This window comes from Lytechinus pictus, chromosome 18, assembly GCF_037042905.1.
Source record: "Lytechinus pictus isolate F3 Inbred chromosome 18, Lp3.0, whole genome shotgun sequence".
In the NCBI taxonomy this organism is placed as follows: domain Eukaryota; kingdom Metazoa; phylum Echinodermata; class Echinoidea; order Temnopleuroida; family Toxopneustidae; genus Lytechinus; species Lytechinus pictus.
Window position 1 is genome coordinate 18354293 of NC_087262.1, and position 11175 is coordinate 18365467.

Below are 11175 nucleotides of genomic sequence, written 5' to 3' on the forward strand. Positions count from 1 at the left end.
TTTTCATACAAATATTGACATCTTTGTTTACTTTCCTATCAAGGCATCCTCATAAAGAAGCAAGGTAGGGCTTTAATTGCCTCATTATGGCCAGTTTATGAGATAATAGAAAGAAATCATGATAGTTGCTGAAGAGGAGATGGTGGTCTATTTTTTTTAAAGATGATAATAGCATCAGCTAAAGGCCTACTGGTATAACACTTTACAAAATTAAGACTTTAGGCATCTTGAATACATGTACATGTAGGTTCTTTCAAACTAAATTGGAAACTAGGAAAACTATGTATTCTCTAATCGGCAAATTTACCCTGATCTCTACTTGATAAAAAAATATCAGGTATTTTGCCAGTGTGAAAGCACATCACTTGTATCATTCTTGAAGGAAAGTGCCTCTTTGTCGTATGTATTTTTGAAAATGGCAATATTTTCTTTTACAGGGATTTGTCCAAGATCAGGTGAGAATGAGCGCAGAATATGATTTTGGGGTATTTTGAGGCCAATAAGGTTGTGTTATTTGGTGATCAAGGTGGTGTGGAACAGCTTTAGTGAGTCAGAGTCAGACCATGCATTAAGTAAGCCCTAATGACTGTACTCTACAAATGAATACAAAGCATAAAATATTTATCACTTATCATTTATCATATACCATTCGATTCCTGTTTGAATAAATCTGGAACCACATAATAATGCCCGACCATCTCTCATTCGATATCTGCCGAGTCCAACCTATATGCCTACATGCATTTGGGTGAAATATGATCTGCATTTGCTCAGATATTAATCCTAATATTCGTTCAGTCAACTATCACCTCTGGAGAACTTGTCAAGCATTGACGTCAAACACTCACCCTAATTGTAAAGTCACACCCTAAATCACATACCTTCCTTTGTTCATTTCAGATTGTTGTACAAACCCATCCAAAATACCTGGATTATTATCAATCCCACTTTCAAGTGGTTCTGTCAATATGGTTTCAGAATATAGGGGTGGGGCATAATATTTGCACTTGTCACAAATCACAATACCAATGTGGATGGCAACATGATAAAACTGTAGGTTACATACATAGGTTTGCATATTTTCTATTTTTGTGGAATGTATATATGTATATATTAAACAGTATTGTATGTTAGAAATGATGTCATTTCTAAGCTGTTCCATTCTGTTCACATTCCGTGTGCTTGAATTAGTGAAATGGGGAGATTCTTGACTAACCTGTCCAGTCTATACTACAAAACCTCTTTTAATTTTCTTTTATTAGTTTCACTTCAGAATGAAAACTGTAAGGGATATTATCTTTTCAATTTTCAATCATATTTTTTTTTACAATACACAATCACAAAATAAAGGAGCTTGTTTATGCAAAAATTGCAAAATGCTAATTCCCATTATTTCATTTTGTAGTTACAGTTTTTATATCACTTCATTCATAAATGAAAGAAATTTACAAAGTGTATATTGATATACAAAACAAAAGAGATAAAGCCATGACTCCCACTTGTATATTCAGTGATTGCATCCGATGCATATATCCCTATTCTATTGTATGATGTGTACAGTAATTCAAGCTCCATCCCAGAATTACAAACATATGTACATTTCATTTCCAAAACATGTTGGCAACAGAATGAACAGATGTTGTGCTTTCGGCTGCTACAGCTGTTGTAGCACAGATTATTTTTAGCATTTGGAATATTAACAATGAACTCTGACAAAAATAGTCATGTATAGAGAGGAATATATCACATTATATCTATAATCAGGTCATATTCAATCAAACAAACATGGAGAGGACTCGTTGGATATGATCAGCATAATATTGAAAAAATGTGAATAATGATGCAAGCGAGACAAAACAATGTGAAATGCACAGGGAAAAACGCTGTTATAGACACTTTTTTGAGCTTTTGGATGTCACAATTAAGGTGCTATGTGTCTGCCACAGTGATTTTCTTCATTTCCCATTGTCTTAATAAATGTGAGAATTAACAATTTAGTAATGCAGGGTCCCTTTATTATGACTCTTACAAGAGTTTTATGAAGCATTTATGGCCAACACCACCAGGAAACAACTGGTTTAATGTAAGATGTTCTTGAAGAAAGGCTAGTCCATGCAGCCTCTGGTAAGATATGCATGATAGGTTCTGATGTGCTTGAGTGGTTATCCATAACAAAGTTCCTTGAATCCAGATGATCCACTTACATCATCATCATCATCTGGTATATGGAAGCGAGGGAATCCTCTAGGACACCGTTCTCATTACGCTGTCTAAAATTGGTTTACTGGAAACTGATTCAGGAAACCAGTTTCAGTTTGGAAGATCGCTTTGCTAGCGTTCCCACTTGATCACACGAAAGTGGTTTTCAAAATCACTTCAAGTAAAGCGATCTTGTTGCTATGGAAATGCTCTCAGTGTGGTGACACGTTTCGCGCGAAATTCGAAACTGCAACGTAGGCATTTTACACTTGGCGTGTGGAGTAGCATGCTAAATGTGCTAAAATCGCTTCCCGTAGGACGGTTGTGTCCTCACTTACGCTAAAACCAGTTTAATGAGGCAAAGCGATCTTGAAAACTACATTAATTGCGAGATGATTTTTTGAACCGGTTTGGAAGATCGCTTCCAAGATCGCTTCGACCGTTCTCACTACATGTTAAACTAGTTTTAGGAAGGTAGTGAGATCTGTGTCAGGTCTCCCGATTGTCATTTTCGAACCTTCCTAAAACTAGTTTGTGCAGGATCATCACAGTAATTGCATGACGCAGACCAGTTGAATATGGATTATTTTCATTCAAGCATGGCTGATGTGCAGACAATGGGGTTGTGCCAAGATCCCATTTAGTTCCACATTCTGATCCTGTTTGGTTCTGAGGTAATCCCATTCCATTTGAAGTGCCAAATTAAAGCGGAAGTTCACCCGGACAAAAAAATATTGTAAAAATAGCAGAAAAAAATATTGGTGGAAATTTGAGAAAAATTTGAAAAGTTATTAGATTTTTTTTTGATGTCCTATATGAGCAGCTTCCCCATATATTGTTAAGTAACAAATTCAATGAAATGCCATTTTCTCTAAAAACTTAAAATGGTTTTTATTGTACCTTCAGTATGTCAACAGACAATTTTTTCACACCCGCTCCAGAAAGAAAAAAATGTCATCATGACCCTATATATGGATTTTATATTACATAACATACGGAAGAGATGCTTGTTTAAGATGTCACAAATAAAAAAAAAATTCTAATAACTTTCTTTATCTTTGATGGATTTTCCTGAAACCTTCACCAATATTTCTGTTTTTATTATTTTTTCTGGTATTTTTACAACAGACTTTTCATCAGAGTGAATTTCTCTGTTACGTCAAAGGAGAATAAATGTTGCCATGATACTCTTGGGTGTTTTACAGATTCTATCTTCGAACCAACAACAGCACCAATATTGACCATGAAATCAACCAATGTACTGCCAGGCTCCATTGCATACAGTTATTAACTTTCTTTACAAATATTTCATTCATCAAAAAGTAATAACTATTTCTTTATTTGTGTCACTTTTGAATCATGCAGTTGAGGAGGCCAAAGCCCTCGGCAAAACGTGGCATAAAGCCTGTTTGAAGTGCACAAGTTGCAAGAAGACGCTAACACCAGGAAATTTTTCAGATGTAAGTATTGAGGTACCTTAGCACAAGTCTGAACCTGATAGATTTGAAAATACAGTGTAGTTGAATTTTTTTGTGTGTAAAACTTAATTAAAGGTGAGATAGTACAATCTTGCCAAATTTGGGGGTTGCAACAAGACTTTGGTATTGATGTATTTGATCACTTTATTCAATCATAAAGGAATGCACAAATACAAGCATAAAATGACAGGAAAATTATATCTGGATAAACAGAATAACCAGGGCATAAATAGCATAGATTTCTTATATTCAATGAGTACATGCATTCAATCACTTTAACTGAACAGTATCTAAACTGTTTAAGCAAGTATGACACTGCTGAAGAATAGCTAAAAAGATCAAATACTTTCAGTAGTTGAAAAGGGGACGGTAGATAGAAAGTAGAGAAAAATAAATAACAAAAGAAAACAAAGAGAGAGAAAACATTAATCTTTCATGGTAATGTGGAATAGGTCTAACTGAATAAAAAAAATCCAATAATTGCACATCCCGGTTATCACACAACGCACTAAAGTCATTACCCAACATTTCTGTCCAAGAGTTCTAAAGATCTCTTTTACTATGAATGCCCCTTAAATCCCAATTTGCTTATTTCATGTTCAAAATAACCATTTTCTATCAGAAATCACTTCTTGGTTTTCCCCATCAAAGTAACATTATTCTGTAAAAAATAGTCACATTCTTCAAAGAATTGTGGTTCAGTATTGTAAAGTTAATTGATATGACTTCTTTTGAATCCATGCATGCGAATATGATAACCAGCAACTTTGGCCTTATTTTCAATGGGAAAAAATATGATCAAGGGAAACCGATTACAACTGGATCATCAGGAAGTTATTGAAAAATGATTTTGTCGTCTCACTTGAGAACTCCGGATGGGTGGTTTTCCTGAGAGATTTAAGCTCTATTCATTGAGAAAAGATTTAATTATTTGAAGTGCAGTCATAATTTATGTAAACATAATTGAAGGATAATGTATGTAATTTTATTCAATGCAGTTACGGCTTATGACGTAAATAAAGCAATATAGGAAATGTGTTATTATCTATACTTTGCCCCTGACTGTGCTACCCCTTTCTTTGGCATCATTCTCTCCCCTTTTATTTCTCTCTCTTCCTCTTTCAATCTCTCTCTTAATCAGTTCCTCTCTATCTGTCTATCTTGTCTATCTCCTCCCTCTCTTCCTCTTTCAATCTCTCTCTTTATCAGTTCCTCTCTATCTTGTCTATCTCCCCTCTCTCTCCCTCTTTCAATCTCTCTCTTAATCAGTTCCTCTCTATCTTGTCTATCTCCCCTCTCTCTCCCTCTTTCAATCTCTCTCTTAATCAATTCCTCTCTATCTGTCTATCTTGTCTATCTCCTTCTCCCTCTCTTCCTCTTTCAATCTCTCTTTCAATCTCTCTCTTAATCAGTTCCTCTCTATCTGTCTATCTCCTTCTCTCTCTCTCCCTCTTTCAATCTCTCTCTTAATCAGTTCCTCTCTATCTTGTCTATCTCCTTCTCTCTCTCTCCCTCTTTCAATCTCTCTCTTTATCAGTTCCTCTCTATCTTGTCTATCTCCCCTCTCTCTCCCTCTTTCAATCTCTCTCTTAATCAGTTCCTCTCTATCTTGTCTATCTCCTCTCTCTCTCCCTCTTTCAATCTCTCTCTTAATCAGTTCCTCTCTATCTGTCTATCTTGTCTATCTCCTTCTCCCTCTCTCCCTCTTTCAACCTCTCCCTTAATCAGTTCCTCTCTATCTGTCTATCTTGTCTATCCCCTTCTCCCTTTCTTCCTCTTTCAATCTCTCTCTTAATTAGTTCCTCTCTATCAGTTTATCTCCCTCTTGATCTGTCTGTCTTGTTCTCTCTGTCTCTTTCTCTGTCTGTCTCTCTCTTTCTCTCTCATTATCTGCGTGTATGTGGCTCTGTCTCTATCTGTTTCAATCTCCTCTCCCCCTTTCTCCTTAATTTTTCCTTCATCTTTCTTCACTCTTATTTATTTTTTATTTTCTTTATAATTTCTCAATTGTTGTTTGGTAATTCTGAAAGTGTGTAAACACTCTGACTTTTCCTATGTTTTTGCGCTTCATGAAGGATATTAGAATTAGAATTTCATGTATTTATTAATAATTCTTAAAGTGCATAGCGAACTGAATTTATTCTGAAAGTTTTCATGCACTGTATGAAACCTTGTAACTCGTAGAATATTAATTTCATGTGTTTGGATTGAGCATGTCACTCTTTCTGATCATTTCTCCACTTCTGTGTCTCTGTTTTCCATTTCAGAAAGAAAACCAGCCATACTGTAATCCTTGCTACCAAAAAAACTTTGGTGCAACAGGTATGTTCTATTACATGACACCATTCACATTCTAATCCTTATTGATTGATCATACACAATAATCTTTGTTGTCAATCATATAAATCACCCGAGATCAATCTTTAAGCATTGTGTTTATTGCAGTGGCAGATACGGGGGGGGGGGGGGGGGGGGGGTAATAGTCAATATTTCTAATGTAAATATGCCGTTCATACAGAAGTGTTCCTCCCCTTATGAAAGTCACAAGAAATATTTTGAATGGGAATATGTCACTTATAAACAAGTTGGGACCTTTTTTTTTTTTTTGCTTGTCAAATTTTACATGGACAAAATGACCCTCATTTTTTAGTGAAAACTTTTATTTTTGCTTGTCATTTTTTGGGGGAAAATGTGCCCCCCCCCCTTTAGAAAATCCTGGATCCACCCCTATCTCTGCATATTAGCATGGTCTTTGGTCTGTTGAAAGGTCTGGCTAGGTCCCAAGATGTTAAAAAGATATGGACCCAATATATATATTTTAAACATTTTGGGACCTAGCCAGATCTTTCAACAGACCAAAGACCATGCTACTATGCAGAGATAGAACACTTTTTGAAGTAGAGCAATTCAGGCCTATTGCCTTTTGAATAGGTTAACAATATATTTACTTCCACAGTATTATTTGTCTTCCCTGTGTATGTCAATATCATTTTATTTGCTTTTCTTGCTGGCTGCTAGTAATATAATATATTCTGTTTACTTTTGAAAAGAGCTCTTGAACCACACCCGAGCTACGAGTTCACTTCCTGGCTGTGATTGAAGATCACATTTACAGATAACCCTTATCTATAGTTATGATAATGATGCTAAATAGTTCCTTTTATTAGCACAGCTACTATATATGCATATGCTCTACTTTGTTTAAAAGTAACATGGTAGTATATTATTACCCCGGCTGTTTTGCTGAACCATCATATCGATGCTAAAGCATTAAAGGAATAAATCCTTCCAGGTACCCATTCACCTTACCTGAGAGCAGGACATTGCGGATAAATTTCTTGCGGAAGGAAATCAACACTTGAAATAGGATTTGAATCCACAACCCTCTGATTGAAAGGCAGGAGTCAGAACCACTACACCTTGCCACCACAATATATCAATCAGTGGCGGACCATGACCCGGAGGAGACAAAGCATTGGAGGGACACAGCATTGTTCACAAAGAATACAGTGCCCCTCCAATCATTTGTCTCCTTCGGGTCATGGTCCGCCACTGTTAATGATAGTTTTCCACTGTTATATGTTGCATGATGCATTGGAACAATGTCTCTATAAGCTCATTGCCCTGATGATCAGGGACCCGTTAAAAAAAACTTGTTAAAATAACAAATTTGCAATAACAGCTTTAAGCTACTAAAATCATCCAATTTGATTGGAAGATAGCAAACTTGTTATAGATTTTGTGCAATTGTTATTATAACAATTCTTTATGAAACAGGACCAAGATTTTGTTTTATTTTCTTAGATCAGAGGATTCCCAATATAAGCAGCTGGGCTGACATAAAATTTCTAAATAACTTAATTGTTCTTATTCACTATAAAAGAATCAATGAGCTAAAAACTTAGCAAAGCAAAGTGCACAAACTGGGTATGTTTTATCAGTAAGAATGAGTATGGATATGTTTGAATGAGTTTTTTTGCTGATCCCTTTCCCTATTTCCCCTCCATTCCTTCTAGGCTTCAGAGCAGGATCTGGTGCGGGAGCTGCGAACTCTTACCAATGGAACAAGAAGTAGAATCTGCAACTTCGTTGTTTCACTCTCTCTACATATCATTAATTTTAGTACAAAAATATTGTTAGATAGTATTCCTAATATGATACTTAGGGTGATGACTGATTTTATCATCAGGCCATGAAATGCTGAGAATGAATAGATACATCAGGTGATTTCAATTTCAGTGTTTAAAATTGGTGTTGGTGTTAGCTGAATGTTTACACCAGCCAAAGCACTGGACTTGAAATAAGGTTGACACTGGACATAACTCACCAGGTTTATTAGTGATGTGATTGGTATAATTTTTGTTATAAACCTACATTATTATGTTTGGTGTGGAAGCTAGGCTAGATGGCCTAATTCGTGCTCTTAACACAACACTAACACCAACTTGAAATCACTTTCTGGGTGTATTCAAGTTTGATGTCGGTGTTGTAAGCACAGTTAAGACATGGACCTATCCACGGAGGATTATCTATTGTTACTGGGGGTGCTGTGACAATGCTCAGCACCCCCAGTAACAATAGAATAATCCTCTGTGGATAGGTCCATGAGTTAAGATTGTGTGACCTAGCTCCAGAACCTTATCAGATTTTACAAAAATTGTCCAAATCACATATTAAAAGCTTAACACTAGAGAGATTTGGCCCAAGATCAGCTTTATTTCAAGTTTTGTTCTATGCACCTGTTGAATAAATTCAACCCAACACCAATACCAACAGGACAACACCAGATTTTAAATCACCCAATACACCTACAGTGTATATGTTGATATATTGTTATTACATAATTGTATCACAGTAGGGGGCAGAGTGGGATCAAGCACGTTTGGCTTGATGTGTGTTCATCCAAATAAACCACTTTCAGCAAGGAATTTTGATTTTGAAAAAAAAAAACCAAAAGAATGATTAACAAAGATGATTTTTGAGTTATTAGAGAATGGTGGCGTTATAGAAATATATATCAAGCTGTATTTACCTTCATACATAATACTAGAAGCATTCTCTGCATTAATCATATTTATTCATTAATATTAAACAGGTTAACGATTCTTCCTTCAACACAATGTCATTGCATACTACCAGTTTAATATTGTGCGTATAATCTGCTCTCTAACAGGATGTATGTCCTTTAAATTTGTATTACTAGTATGTTACACTCTCTGTATTACATTGCATTCTCGTGTCCTTTAAAATACCTTTGTATCTGCAGAAAAGCCATTAAAAGGGAACTTAATCTATTTTGTAGGATAAAAAGTTAATGATGTTCCAAACCTTCTTGAATAAAAATCATGCTTTATGGTAAGACCACCTGTATTATGATTTGACATGATAAAGTTTTAGAGAAGGACGCACTATATGTTTTTCCTTGGCGTGATAGTTGTGGTATTTTAAATACTTTAATGACAATGGATAAATTACAGCCTTCCTTGAAGTTGTGTTATTGAGAAGGATAATAGCTTGTGAAGGTTTTCAAACTCACAAAGCAATACTTTTATAAAAGAACACTATGTTTATTCAAAACTTGGTTATTCGACAATAAGATTCCACTTATTGAAGAGATATCCAGCTTCCATACAGACATAAGCATGATTAAATCCAAAATAATTTAGCCAAAATTCCAAATGATTGTTTATTTCAGGCAAGATAATAAGGCTTCCATTTATATATAAAAATATATACTGTATATTAGTAAAATTCATTGCAATACTGCAATATTTTAACTGTATATTGATTGTTAGGATTATAATCTAAATAATATTTTCATGACATCTCATGACCTTTTAAAATTTAAGTTTTAAAATTAAAAAAAATTACTTCCTGAAATTTTGTTTTAAGTTATTCAATAAAAGAAATTTTAATCACCTTTTTACACAGCCATCTCTTTTTCATTTTTTTTCTCTTGATAAAATTAATTTCTTATAACGTTACATATTGTAATCAAAAGATCGGATCTTTATCTCTTTAATATGTGTAATATAATTCATAATATTGGTACAGTGTATGTTTTATTGTGTTGAAAAACCTGTAAAATACTTTGTTTTTATCACATGCCTGCACAAATAACTGACTCAAATGTGTGATAATAATATCTATAAAATTCCACTTTTTTATATATTGAACTGACTTCCAATACATTACATGGAATCAAAAGAAGAAACAATTCAACACATTCCTTACTACCATATTGAAATGATTTGAGGATGAAACTAAATGAGTGTGTCTGTCAAACATCAACAGTAATTTTACAAAGCAGTTTTAGATAATTTGTAGATAGACATTAAAAGGTATTATAAAAATAGGCTTCATGAAAAATAATAATATTGATAATGCTTGTCTTCTAGATTTTTCATGGTATGTACTCTGGCTTATAGTCTCAGTCTTTGTAGATTTTTTTATATTTGTATATTTGCATGCAGAACATGTTGGTACAGCTCATCAAAGATTTAGTGCAAAAAATAGAATTGTATATAATTGTAATGGAGTAATTTATGTGAATGAGGAAATGGCATAATAATGTTTATGGTAAGAAGTATATACTGCAACACAGTAAGGGCTTTGCTTCTCAGCATATGTTTGAATATCATAGTTTAGATGACTTTAATTTCCACAAATTCATGAATTCAGCAATAGATTTGTATATATATATAATGTTTAAATTAATCCATAATCAAACAAGAGCAAATTGTTTCATGGTGGCTTGATTCTGCAAATATCAGCTCAATGTGATAGTACTACTATTGCATGACAAATAAGGTGATATTACTGGTACTTTATATACTTTACCTAGTGGGTCCAATTAAGACTGAATAGGAAGACTATGCATGAATAACCCTTTTAACAACTGAATGGTTTTTAAATGCTTTTGCCTTGTAAGATTTTGATTAAGTGCCAACCATCCAGTTCCTAATAAACAACATTTGAAGTGTGGTCTTTTTGTAGGAAAAGAGATTTTGATAATGTGACACAACTCAACGGAATAACATCTCTTGAAATTTAAGTGCAAAGGGCTTGTGCCAGTCTTGACAATTTTTTTGCATTAAACACAGGGTGAAGATGTGTGAAATAGTTTGGGTCAAGGAGTGCAATAAATACTTGGGAAATTACAGAGAGATGAAACCACTCAAAAGTGGTTTTCATAATCAATTTTCGATATGCTCTAAATGAAGTGTCCATTGAGATATCTCATCATTTAAATTCCACGACTTCAACACTTTCATGTTTAATGTATTTGCTTATGATACTTGTAGCGAGATGTGAAAGAGGATATATTTAGGCGTTAGGGGTTGAACAAAGACTACTGTTGCCTTGTAATTGTCTGTTTTTATCAATGCAAGAGGTTTCTTTTTCTATATTCTTCATTTGTATCATGTACTGAAATCGTATGCTTGATTTTAATCAAGAAAATGTATCACAATGCATTATATTTACATGTAGACTAGCA